Consider the following 13,266-nt stretch of genomic DNA (forward strand, 5'->3'; position numbering starts at 1 on the left):
GAAATATGCTTAAAATGAATGTGTTTTAAGAAAGCAATTGTAAAGTGAAGGGTGAAGAAAAGAAATTATTAACTGCAATGTAATCTTCCTGCAGACATCTGGAATGCTTTGAAGTCATACTAAGCCCGCTACAATAAAATACAGCTATAATATTATCCCAGTTGAGGTTATTTTTAGTTTTGTTTGGTCCTTCTGGCATTGCTGCTTAATGCATTACCGCTTTATTTATCTCTTCCTTTAAGATTCTAATAAAGTAGACACTTTAAAAAATACCTGAGGGGGGGAAAAAAAAAAGGTATTAGAAATATTTAGTATACACAAATACTACTTATATCAGGAATATCTCTTTTCTGCAGAGTGGAATAGAGTCCGTATTGTTGCTTTATAGTCTCTGTGTGGCTTAGGTAAAAGCTTCAATTTGTGGTACTTCCTCAAACATTTAGTGATATGTTATTTTTGACAGTGTTTATTGGATGTTTATACATTTTCTAGTCTGTTGTTAAAAATAACTTTTTAAAAGGAGCTACCGGACTCTAGGACTTGCCCAAAGGACATGATACCAGTACACACTCCAGCTACTGAAAGTATTTCTCTCTTGTACAGTCTTCATAAAAGGGATGTATATTTTGTATTTGCCTCTCTACTAAGGCCACAAAACCTCATTCAACAGAAAGCAAAAAGGTGACACTTGTATTATTGCTGTTGAACAACTGGTCAAGGCCACAGATTTTTTCATAATTTTATGTCATTTTTAGAGAAGAAATGAGGAAAACTGCCCACGTGATCTTTCAGAGCTTATAACTAGGCCAAAAATGAATGAATTTTAATGAGAAAAGCAACTGCCATCTTCAACCTGACAAGATTCTGTATTAAATATCAAGTTCTGCTTCACAATCAGGCATGTAAAATCTAGTAGTGAGCAGCAACTGCTTAGCACTGTGACCCCTGACCTCTTGTGTAATCCAGTATCAAAAGTGGCTTGTGGTAAAGACTGTTCACAGTGCATTTCCCTTTCACCAGAATAAAAACATAATAATCAGACAATAAACTTTTATGTCTTTCTGAAATTTAGCATTTATAGAGTTAAAAAAAGAATGCTGATGGGATACAAGCCTATCAGAAGTAAAAAAATATACACAAGATTCCAAGGACATTCACTTAAGATGATATAATTATATATACAGTTTAAAAGTCTGTGTCTGAACATTTATTTTCTAAACAAAGGGTTCTTTGTAGGTAACAAGCTTTTTGAAACAACAGTGGAAGACAATTAAGACAGGACTATTTTGTCACAAATTGATAAGCAACAGTTACACAATGAGAGGAGAAACATGAAGCCAAAGGATGGATCACAGAATGTTATCAAGGCACATTGTGTACCACGTTATAAGATATATCATTGGAAACAAACATTGAAAATGCTGACTTGAATACAGTCAACAGAAGAAATAAGTAAACTAATACTCAGCAAAGTAGGCAAAATGGCTGTCACAGTCAAATGACACAATTACTCTGACTGATAGCCAGCTATGTTCCTTGTCTTGAACACAAATAAGAACAAATTGACTACTATCTCAAAATACTACTATCACATTATTGCAGCAGTGGTACTGCCTACCCAGATACATTTTTAATATTCTTTAAGGATTACAGAAACCACATCCTTTTTTCAGCTAGTGAATTAATACCACAAGATCTTGTGACAAACTGATCACAAGAAATTGTAATAAAAAAAAAATCACATGATCTGTTCTAAATAATTATATTCTGTTATGAAATTTAGTTCAAGGATATTAATGCATTAAATATAGTTAAGTTGTATTAGAACAAGAAAGAAAAATATAAATAAATATTGCTGATAACTGTGAAAATAATTAAGGGTTTATAATTTGCTTCTCTGATATGCAGACTTTATGAGAAGGTAGGAAGAACATGAAGATAGTGACAGGACAGAAGTAACATTCACGGAGAATTTCTTCCTTCATCTGACACAATTTTATTCTATGTTTTTGTGTTTTTTTTAAAAAAACACACAATTACAATTTACAAGCATTTGAAATGCTTATACCCTGTCTTCTAAAGAAACTTTTTCCATAATGTCTCAAATCTCTTTAACCAGAGTGCTTCACATTAGACCTGCTAGCAGCAAAATACCTTTTCATCCAGTTTTCTCAGAAAAATCTTACCAGCAGAGAACTTGATTAGCTTGAATCTCTGAATGTCTTGATACTCTTGAATGACAGAATGTCTGGAAAATAGCAAGACCTCTGCCTGATTTCTATGAGAAGTCTTTACAGATCTCTTCACTTTTCGGAAGCATTTCTTGACTTTTACGTAAAATCACTTTTACAGTTTTAACTGTTAAGTTTTCCACTTTAAAAGAACTTTGATGTCTCCTTTTCAAAACTGAAGTTGTTCAGGGTATGCAATAGAAATTACTGTCTCCTATTTTATAAAGAAAGTCATCACATATCTAAAAGGGACCACAGAACAAACATATATCCACTTTCTGTCCTGATGAAATGAAAAAAATTACTTTGTTTTGTAAAATCGTTATGACTCATGGTCATAATAATATATAGATCACAAGTAAAAGAGGAAAAAAACAGTTTAAAGATGGTTATTGTCAAAAGCCTTTAAACTGTTCAGTGTTTTCTTTTGCAGTACTGGTGTAGCCTTTTGCTGTACCATAATGTTACTATAAATGTGACAAAGAGATTGCTTTTCATGTATTTTCTCAGCAAAAATACAGCAAATTCTTTAAGCAACATGGAATTGGTAAATTGCAATCAAGCCAGAAAATATTTCAGAACATTTTTTATACTCTATAACATGAGAAAAAGTTAGCAATTAAGTATCATATAAAGAATATAGATTTCTAGTAAAAAATATCACAAAATCTGTATATTGATCAGCTTTACAATCAAAACATTATTTCATTGTCTGATCTATGGCAACAATTAAATTTTACAAACATTATGAAGCTCTAAGTACTTTTGTACAGCTTTAAAGATTAAATATGCTTAGATGGCTTCTGATGATCATTATGCCTAATTAGAATGAAAGAGATCACTTTTGGTGTTTTAGGACTTGTCTGCTTTGAGGCAGTCTAACCTCTGGGTGTTTCAGTCTAGGAATTATTCCTGAAGTGACTAATAGAGGTAAGAGCAAAAGTCAGCTATATTTTAAGTATGTAACCTCTTATTTATGGTTTTCTAACATAGCACTCTCTCTCCGGTTTTATACCCTCCAAACTTTTCCTTTCATGCCAGTGTAATATTTATAACAGCCTTCTGTTAATCTCACAGACCTATGGCTTCCTTGCAATAGACCAAGGTACCCTGGAAATGACAAATCTCGAGGATTTCAGACACTAGGGGCTGCAAAAGTCAGTTTGGGAACTAGCACCACTCACTGCTAGAGTGAACAGAACAAACAGAAAACCAAAGCAAAAACATGTCATTACCTACTCTGTCCTTCTAATTCTATATTCTGTCCTGCCAAAAAGGCAGGTTTTAGCTGGACATCCCATGGTTCTAGAACAAAGTCACTAATTTTATTGTTAATGGAGCTTCTGGAGAGTCTACACACACATACATACCACCCTCTGCCTCATTCCAGGAGACACTGTTTGGATTAAGTATCCTGATAAAATAAGTTTTGCCACACTCTTCCAGACTACAGTGTATGAGAATAAGCAACAACCATTACCAAGGCATTTTGATAAGGAAACATGTTAAGAATAAACAGAGAAAGACAGTGATGCTCCTGCTTTGTAAAAGGTTAAAATTAAAACAAAAAAGAAATATAAGGAGGAAACTGAGAGGAAACATGAGAGGAAAACTGAAGTCCTTCTGTCTGATTTTATGACCTGTTGCAAAAAACATGGAAAAATATGTGGTACAAGAACTATAAAAGAAAAAAATAAATTGATTTTATGCTCAAAATACTTTTCTAATAGTCCATCCACATCAGGAAGTCATGGTTCTTACCATCTGAAAATAAAAAATAAATCTACGCTTAATCCAGTAACACAGTCCTGAAAAAAAGAAAAGGAATACAGAGAAATCAATGTAAGCATATTAATTTCAATTCCAGTCTCTTGATGAGGATAGCTCTCAAATGCATCTCAACACACACCGAGAGACTGAATGCTGATGAATAATACATATATTTTTCAGCTTCAAGTAAATCATTTATCTCTTCAATTACAAGTGAGCAAAGATACAGAATGATTTTTAACATGTGACTCTTGATATTTTTTTTCAGGATAAGAGAGGCAAACTGAACTTTTCCTGCAATAAACAATTGTTAGTTACTAAGATCAGTTTATTTTGCAGCTTTAATTACATTGAAACAAATAATAATTGGGTATTATTTAATTAATAATTATCATAGTTCACACATTTTTGCAGAGATTATGTTAAAAAAAAATAAAATTAAATTGCAATGATGTGCCAGAATAAAAACAAGAAAATAATTTAAATGATAAAATTCAGGTTTTGTTGGTTTTTGTTTTGTTTTGGTTTGGTTTTTTGTTTTGATTTTATGTAGGGAAAATAATCTTCCCTTATGCCTCACAAGTAAAAGGTAACACAACTTGTTTTCATTAAGGGGTAGGAAAAGAAATCAAAGTAAATCTGCCTGAGTAATACTGATCTTTGCTAAGATTTAAAATGTATCTCCTTTGAGAAAAAAGAGATATTTATCCTTAAATTCACTTCCATATAAATTGGTTTTATTCTATGCACTCAAATGCATTCTATGTATCCCAAAGCACAGCTGATAATCAGATATTTCTACATGCTTAGAGGTCATGTAAGTGATTTCTGGTAAGAAAATATTGAGTCATTACTCAATCTATATTACATATTTAAAACCTCAATTTTATAATAACAACTCACAGACTTCTAAACAAAAGAAACCTCACCTCAGCATTGCTAAACAAGCCCAAACTCTAACACTGGCCCAGGAACAGTTAAAAAATAAACTAAAAACTGCAAAATATTAATATTACTATGTCATATAAAATACAAATTCTTGAGTGATACCTATGACTTCTGGGGAAAAGGTGCTTCCTTACCACATTGAAGGATTTTTAAACCACATTTTTTATTGTTTGGTTGGTTAAGTTTTTTGAGTTGTATGAAGGAGGAGTTTTTGAAGATACATTCATCTCAAGAATGTAATACAAGAAATTCCAAAACTATGGATAAAGCAGCTGTTCTGAAGTAGATAACAGCTATTTTTGCCCTTGGAAGCATTTGTTCTCTTAGTGAAATACATGTAGTGATTTTTTTTTAGTAGACTCTAAAGGATTTTACATATATTAAATTTAAGACCACAATCAACATTCTTTGTGTCTGCATTTGCTTTGCATTTCACATCATACTGAAGAATAATTATGAATGACTGAAACTAATTTGCCTTCTTTCCTAAGTCGCTGCTTCATTCTTTAGAACAACTGCATATTAATTACATACATACTAATAAATATTAGTATTTCAATACTACATACTAAAATGTTCCAACAGTGTCATATGAGCACAGGGGGATACTGCCATTTCTTGTAAAGTAACCAATCATTTAGCTAAGTACGTAAGATTTGGCTAGGTAGGTAAGAATAATCATAGAAATTGTATCATACGATCTTTTTTTTGTCTCAAGATTATAATATATCCTTGCAAAAAGTGATATGAGAGCTATTAATCACAACAGAAAATTGCTGGTTAACCTAAAACCCCTGGGTTTATTTGAACATATTAAGAGAATACTAATAATCATAATGAATTTAGTCAAGGAGTTGCCACCAGTCAATAGCCAATATCAATTTAGAATATATGGTTCTAGGATCCTGTTCCTTTGTTTTGGAAGACAGGGGACAATGTGCATATATACAGATATATGCTGTAGAGATTCATTGCATTTATTTAGGAGTAAGTTTTCTAAATTATCCAATGTAAAAAATCAAAGTAAATAGATGTTTTGTCTAAAAAATAACTGTTCCAGTTATTTTTTCCAGAATTTGGGATAGATATAATCTATATAGGCAGTATTAAACTGACAACATAGGCTTGCTAAAACTCTATTACATAATAACAGCTACAGAATTCATAATTACAGAATTTAAGATGCAAAAATGGTATTTTCCTCCATAAGATGAATACATATAGGACAAGAGCAGAAAGACTGTTCCTAAGGCTAAGAACGATAAACCTTTTATTTATGGCCTGCATTTAAAGCTGTAATATAAGATAAAATTTGATAAATATAGCTGCAACACACTGTAACAACAGACTACTAAACTACAGGAAAGCATGCACATGAACCTGAAAAATGAGATTCCCGGATCTGATTCTGTTCCCAATTGCATTAGCAAAGCTGTTTTATGTTGGCCTGAACTACATCAGTGTTCTTTGCTTAGTGGCTACTGACTACTTGATATCCAGAAATATCGTACGCAAGATAAATCAGTATCTGTCACACCTATTCTGTACATAATAACTTATTTTTGGTTAAAAAAAAAAATAAAAAAATAAAAAAAAAATTACACTATTCAGTGCAAGGGAAAGTTTTGCTAAAACACTGAAGGGAAAATTTTGCCCTGATGCAGAAACACTTATGTTGGGGGAAAAAACAGTAGTTAGTAAAACTCCAGGTTCAAGGTAGGCTTCGCTCTGGGTAAATAACTGTCCCGCTCATCCAGACCACTAGCTTATAAGAGAAATCAGTAAGAATCACACACATATATCTAGCAAGGTAATTTTGCCCATAAATTCAATTGATCCATCTCTACTGACTACATCATAGATGAAGTACTTCAACTCACCTACAAAATCCCATCCACTTAAAGAACAAATAATTTCAGAGTATCTCCTTATATATAGTCCAGAGGATGGCAAGTGCAAATATATTGTAGTAGGTAAGAGAACCATAATAGAGAGAATTCTTTATATATAACAACATTTGTAGATATTATAATTATATTAAACATTTTCCCCATGGTGAAAAAATACACAGTAATTTTTATCTGTAGGTAACATAGCCAGGAAAAGGATATAGTGCACATATAATGTGTCTCCAACTCACCACAATGACAGGGCAATTAAAAAATCGAAGTAACACTCTATGCTTTCAATATAGTTCTTATAAAGCATGAATTAAATTAAAATTTTGCATAATAATACTCTGGTTTCAGTTTGAGAAACATTGTACTGTGAATCTGCAGACTTTGATGAATACCCTATTAAGATAACAGCCCAGTCAGCTGCAGTATTGTTTATAATCTTAATGGGTTTTAGACAGCAATGAAGGAGCAATAATTTTGTTCATTTCAAATAATGTAGCATTGAAGGGCATTCAAGGAAACAATTCTATTATTCATTTTTGCATCTCTTGGTGTATGATGATTACACCACATTTTTTTGTTTCATAAAATAATGTTAAAAAACAGTCTGAAGTGATAACTTTTCTCATGATATTTACTTACCTACAATACAGCTTCTCTATTATTTGAGTTTAAAGCTACATTTATGTGGACAAACCAAATTACATTTATTAGGTAGCATTTTGAGAGTTACTTAACTTTACCAAGTCTTTGTTTCCATTGACTTAATGTAATCAGGACTGAACAAAGTGCTTCTTTCACTGAGAATCTATCTGAATAAATAATGAATAAGTTTTAAGAAACCCAGGATTTGGGCATAATATTTTCTCCAAAGAAACAATTCAGCTATCAAACTGTGCAAACTTCTGTTGGAGTGACTTGTCTTTGGTGAAATAACAATATTAAAGGTTACTCTTAATGTTTTGCAAACTTGTTTCTGAATTTTCAAAAGGACTAGGAGTTCACAATTGAAGTTATTTCTAAAGGAGGGCATTTTTCAAAGGTGTTATCTTTTTAAATATTGTGTTGATAGACAACTGGCATATCAGTAGAGAGAAATACTTTCAAGATAACACATGCAGTTGCATTCACTAGTTAGAAGACTTTTTTTTCTGCATTTTCTCTTTGTGCTCTGAAATAATTTTATTGATGCCAGCAGGACTTATATCATTAATGTAAATACATCAGGAATGTAATTTTTATTCTAGCTTTAATCTACTAAGCAACATTCATAACCATGAGCACACAGGGTACATCTGTAAATTTTTGTAGGCACTGTAACCCTGGACCAGCCAGACCCAATCTTTCAGCCATTTCTGGGGATAGCACACTGTAATTTGAGTGCAAAATCAATCCAAATAGCAGGCTACACACAGCTATCTTTTAATAGTATTGTGAGCTCTTCTTCACACTTGATCTCACTGCCAAAGCAGTCTTTAAAATTAACTAGTATAAAAATCAGGGTAGTCCACTGAAGAGTTCTGTACTTGATGTAGATTATGATGCAATAGGGCATATATGTAATTATTTCTAAATGTCACAGTTGTTCAGAGCATATTACAAGTAAAATAAATACAATTACAGGGAGCAGACTGTTAAGCAGATCACTAGATCCACTGAAGTCTGATTTAAACATTCAGCAAATATGGAGTCTTTCTGTATAAATGTGGAAAAAGATGAGGGAAGTGACACACTACTCCCTGTAATACAATAAAGTCATCTGAATATCTAGCAACTGTGGGAAATCTGCAGTTCTTTTATTTGTGTGAAGAAGTTTGGCTCTTGTTAGTAGTGCAAACTACTGGTCTAGTGGTATTGTGGAATAGATATATAATCCATTTTTCCTGTGGAATACAGTACAAATAGAAAGGCAGAAGTGAGTTTAGATCAGACCTCTTCACCTCACTGACACTATTTCTAGGGCAGGAGTATCCTCCATGGCCATTTGAGAGAGCAAGAAATTATGCTTTCAATGTGCTTTCATTTTTATTTTTTTTTCTCCAAGTACCAGCACTGCTGCTGGTTCTGTAGAGTCCAAAGCTAACATCAGTTAAACACTTTTTCCCACTATGATTTGGAATAACTAATTCTTTTGTTTAAAACTCATTTCCTTATTTTTATTTTTCTATGGGTTATTGATTTATAATTCTGGGAGTCAATTCTTATTATATAATTTCAAAATAAAATTTGATAGCAGCTGAGCTGTGCAGGGTATTAAATAATTTTAGAATAGAATTTGATAGCAGCTTAGTTGTGTGGGGGTTTTGTTCTTAGATTTTTTCTTTCCTTCCTTTTTGGAAAGTTCTCTTATTACCATTTAGTATATTAGCTTGGTCATATTTTCTGCCCTTTCACACTGAAGCAGAATGCCAAGCAAAGAATATTACTTATTGGCAAAGGTTTTCATAGAGTGTAATTAAAAGTTTGTCTCCATTTTTATATTTAGCTTTTCCTGGCATTTGACTAATTTGGCAGCATATGGTAGGTTTGTTTATTACCTTGTGCATAGTAATTAAAGCAGTGCTTTAACAGAGACACACAAGAAATGTGTTCCATTTATATTTGAGCTGAAGGCATTTTTTCTGAAATCTACACATAATGAAAAGCATTTCTGAATTCAATTCTTAAATCTGGACACATAGGGATGGATTTATATAGCTCTATAATAATTCATTCTTTATTAACAATGGTATTTAGAGATATTTTAGTTAGTGTTCCAAAAATGTGGAAAAAATTAACAATTTTTTTTTTTGGCTAATCTGTACTTCAGAGACGGACAAAATATCCTTTGGCACAAAGACTTCCAGTTTTCAGACAGTCCGTGTTCTTAATTCAAAGTCCTCAATTTTGCCTTGAGAAACAGATTTATGTCCATGATAGGTAAGTTTCACATTGTCACTACATTTTTTTGGTAACGTGCTGATAATTAGTGGCCACTTCTGGAAATTTGAATCTAATTTTTTGTGAATACTAAAATTCTCGCAGTTGGTTAATTCTGTAAAAAGCAATGCATACCATTACATATAGCAATATAAGTAACAGTCCAGTTTAAATGTCTGTTTTATTAATACAACATCAGCTACTTATGAAATTTGACAATTTCAGTATCTATTAAAAGTAATGTTACTTTATTTTTAATCTTCAATATTTGTTTCCCATTTAGTTTCCTACCGTAAAGGAAAGATAGATTTCTATGTCAAAAAGTTATACAAAATTTACATTTTCAATAAAAATGTACTCTTTCATATTTTTGTTACTTCTTTTCTTCTCTATGACTTTGTATGCAGTGAAAAGCCAGTATTTTATCCAGTAATTTCAGGAGCCAAGGTAGATGCTTAGGATCTGATGCACATACTTCCCTCTACCCAGCAAAAAATTTCAGAAATCAACAAAAGACCCCAAAAAATAAAATACAAACATGTAAAGTATTTATGATGGGACACCCATTGACAGTGAGACTGGAACTTTGAATGAAGTTAGCTTGGTATGAGCAAAAAAATTGTACTAGGATGTACAAAAGATAAATTACTTTCAACACTGGAAGGATGGATTTCTTCATTAAGTGTACGAAAAACAGGAGAAAATGATATACCACCTTACAAGACAGAACAGACTTATTTGATAGTATCTGAAAACCCTTCATAGCTTAAACACAAAACCACTAATGTCACTTTCAATACACTGAAACAACAGGTTAAATGTAGGGAGAGCTCAATCAGGATTTTACTGTTGTCATTCCTCTTGCCAGCCCAACAACTTGCCAGGATAACAAATACAACCTAATAAAATTATATTTGCTTGCTCAGATTTCTAGGACTTTTTTAGACTTTTACTACATGATAATAACAAATCTTTTACTACAGTGATGAATGATAGCCAAAATTACTTCATGTGAAACTAAAAATACATTATCCTATATAAAAGTTGAAAGCATGAAAGTAGAAAAGAACATAGAAACTTTTTGCTTTTGTATGCATCCATTCTACAATGGAATGAAATCTCCAACACATACTCCTCACCACTGCCTCAAAGTCTACAGGAAAATTTCAGGCCATTCATAAAAACTTTAAGTGGTGTCTCTACTTGGATGCTTATTCTGTTTGTTTGCCCAGAGCTGCCAGAGTCTCCAGCTGCCCCGGGGTCAGATGCTTAACTCCTTAAATTTTATTTCACAATAAAAATAAGAATATTTGTAGGTCCTTACACTACCAAAATATCTGCAGAATACTGGGTGTGTAGCCCCACTGAGACCCAAAAATACTTACTTGTAACTGTAGCAGTAGAATCTTAAAGTGCATGGATTCTTTATGCTCCTATGCTGCTTAAGATATCTCTAAATATTCCCACTACAAGCATTAAATAATAACAGCTAGAATAAATATTGATGTATTGTTGTGTAGCATCAAATATACTCTTTCAAAGCAGAAGTAGCTGTCTCACAGGAGAGGAGTGATTCCAAGCAGCCAACCCACACTCTTGACAAAAGAGGTGTGTCAGATCTTCCTTTTTTTAAATATTGGCTTGTATGTGCAAAACCAAACTTGTACATCCTGAGAAAGTGTCACATGTAAGGGAAAAATTTAGTTCTGCTGCTTAAAAAATTAACAAATCTGTTTACTTAAAAATGTGTGTTCAAATATTTAGGAGTTTATGCAGAAGACTTGCTATGCAAACAAAAGTAGTTCAGGGACAAGATTTAGATACCACATTTGCCACAGATCACAGGTTTTCTAATACTGCTTTTAAAAAAAGCATTTCTACATAATTCAATTTTACCAAGTTCCTGTGCTTAGTCCTGGGAGCTTTTAAGTCATTTGGAATATGCATCAGATGTGTCTTTCTAGTAATATCAGCACTGTGAAAACTTAACCGCTTTCATCTTCACAACTGAGGCCTGGTGTTTACAGCAGTCAAATAATGGAACAGAACACCAATGCCCACAAATTCCTCCAGTGATAGACATTCCCATCCTTTTCATAAAAAATCCCTTCATACAATATGGAAAGCACCATGACTTTGAACCTGGAGAAGGGGATGTGAAAAAAAAGCACAGAAGATTGAGCACTAAATATTGAAGAAGTTTAAGAAATAACAAAAGATTCTGAAAGTAAACTATGATATACTGGAGATTCATCCTCACTACGTGGTGAAAAAATACTGCTAACCAGATGGAAATATTTAACCAGAGAATCATAGGATAGCTGAGATTGTCAGTGACCTCTGGAAGTTATTACTGTCCTATGGCCCCATTTAGTGGGGGACACCTAGGGAAGGTTGCCCAGCACCATGACCAGGCTGCTTTTGAACATCACCAAGGACAGATGTTTCACCACTTTTCTGAACAGCTTATTCTAGTTCTCCATATAGATTTGCCTAATTTATTGACTTATGAGAGCTGTGTTCCAGCAAAAATCTAGTTAAAGCCTGTGAAACCATGTTAATTCAGGTCCTGACATGAGTTAGAAAACAAAGGCTAGTGACAGCTTAAGTTGCTACTTGTAAATTTAACTACAGATAAAACCATCCATCCAGTAATGAAGAGCCAAAGAAAGAAAGAAACCTTTCATCACTAAACTAGGCAGTTTGCATATTTAATTATGCAGCTTAAGTGCTGAGCACTTGTGATTCTAAGATTCTGAACTTCTAGTCAAAATGACATATGAAACCTAGCACATTTTTCATATGTAAGAGGCATTTATTTAATGTATGAAACTAACCTGAACTTCATTCTAGTGTCTTTGTCCACTGATCTTACCCTTTGGTTTCAATAGGTTACTGTCCACACCCCTGAAAAACTACAGCTTTCACTGACTCTGTCTACATGGCCTCAAAAAAATCATTGCTAAGGTAAAAGTATATCTTTACAATAGCATATAAAAGGATGAAATTAGCAGTACAAAAGGTAAAAGCTTGGAACTGAACTACAGTTTGTAGACCTAATACGTCACAGAAAAACTACACTCCAAGTTCATAAAACTTGGTATATTCTTTTAATGGAAAACAGGCATAATTGTATCTTTCTTCTCAGGTGCTATTACAATGTATAATGTATCCATTTTGATGTGTTTGATTTCTTCTCTATTTTTTATATTGTCAGAAAGGATTACTGTTTCCTGATTAATACATATATAAAAGTTATTCTGCTTATTCCTGCTTGTTATTACACAACTGAAAAAAAGAATAGACAGGCCCTTAAGAGACAAAATGGTTTTGCTTCCCAAAAATCCTGTTTTATATGAAAATGTGAAACCCCATAATTTTTTAGATCTTACTTTGAGAAACTCTGAGAAAAAAAACAGTAAAAAAATTAATTATGCTTTATACAAGACATGAGATATTATGTTCCTTCAGTAGGTGAAAATTTTCTTTTTAAGTCAAAA

Source organism: Cyanistes caeruleus, chromosome 5 (assembly GCF_971803275.1).
Source record: "Cyanistes caeruleus chromosome 5, bCyaCae1.hap1.1, whole genome shotgun sequence".
NCBI lineage: Eukaryota > Metazoa > Chordata > Aves > Passeriformes > Paridae > Cyanistes > Cyanistes caeruleus.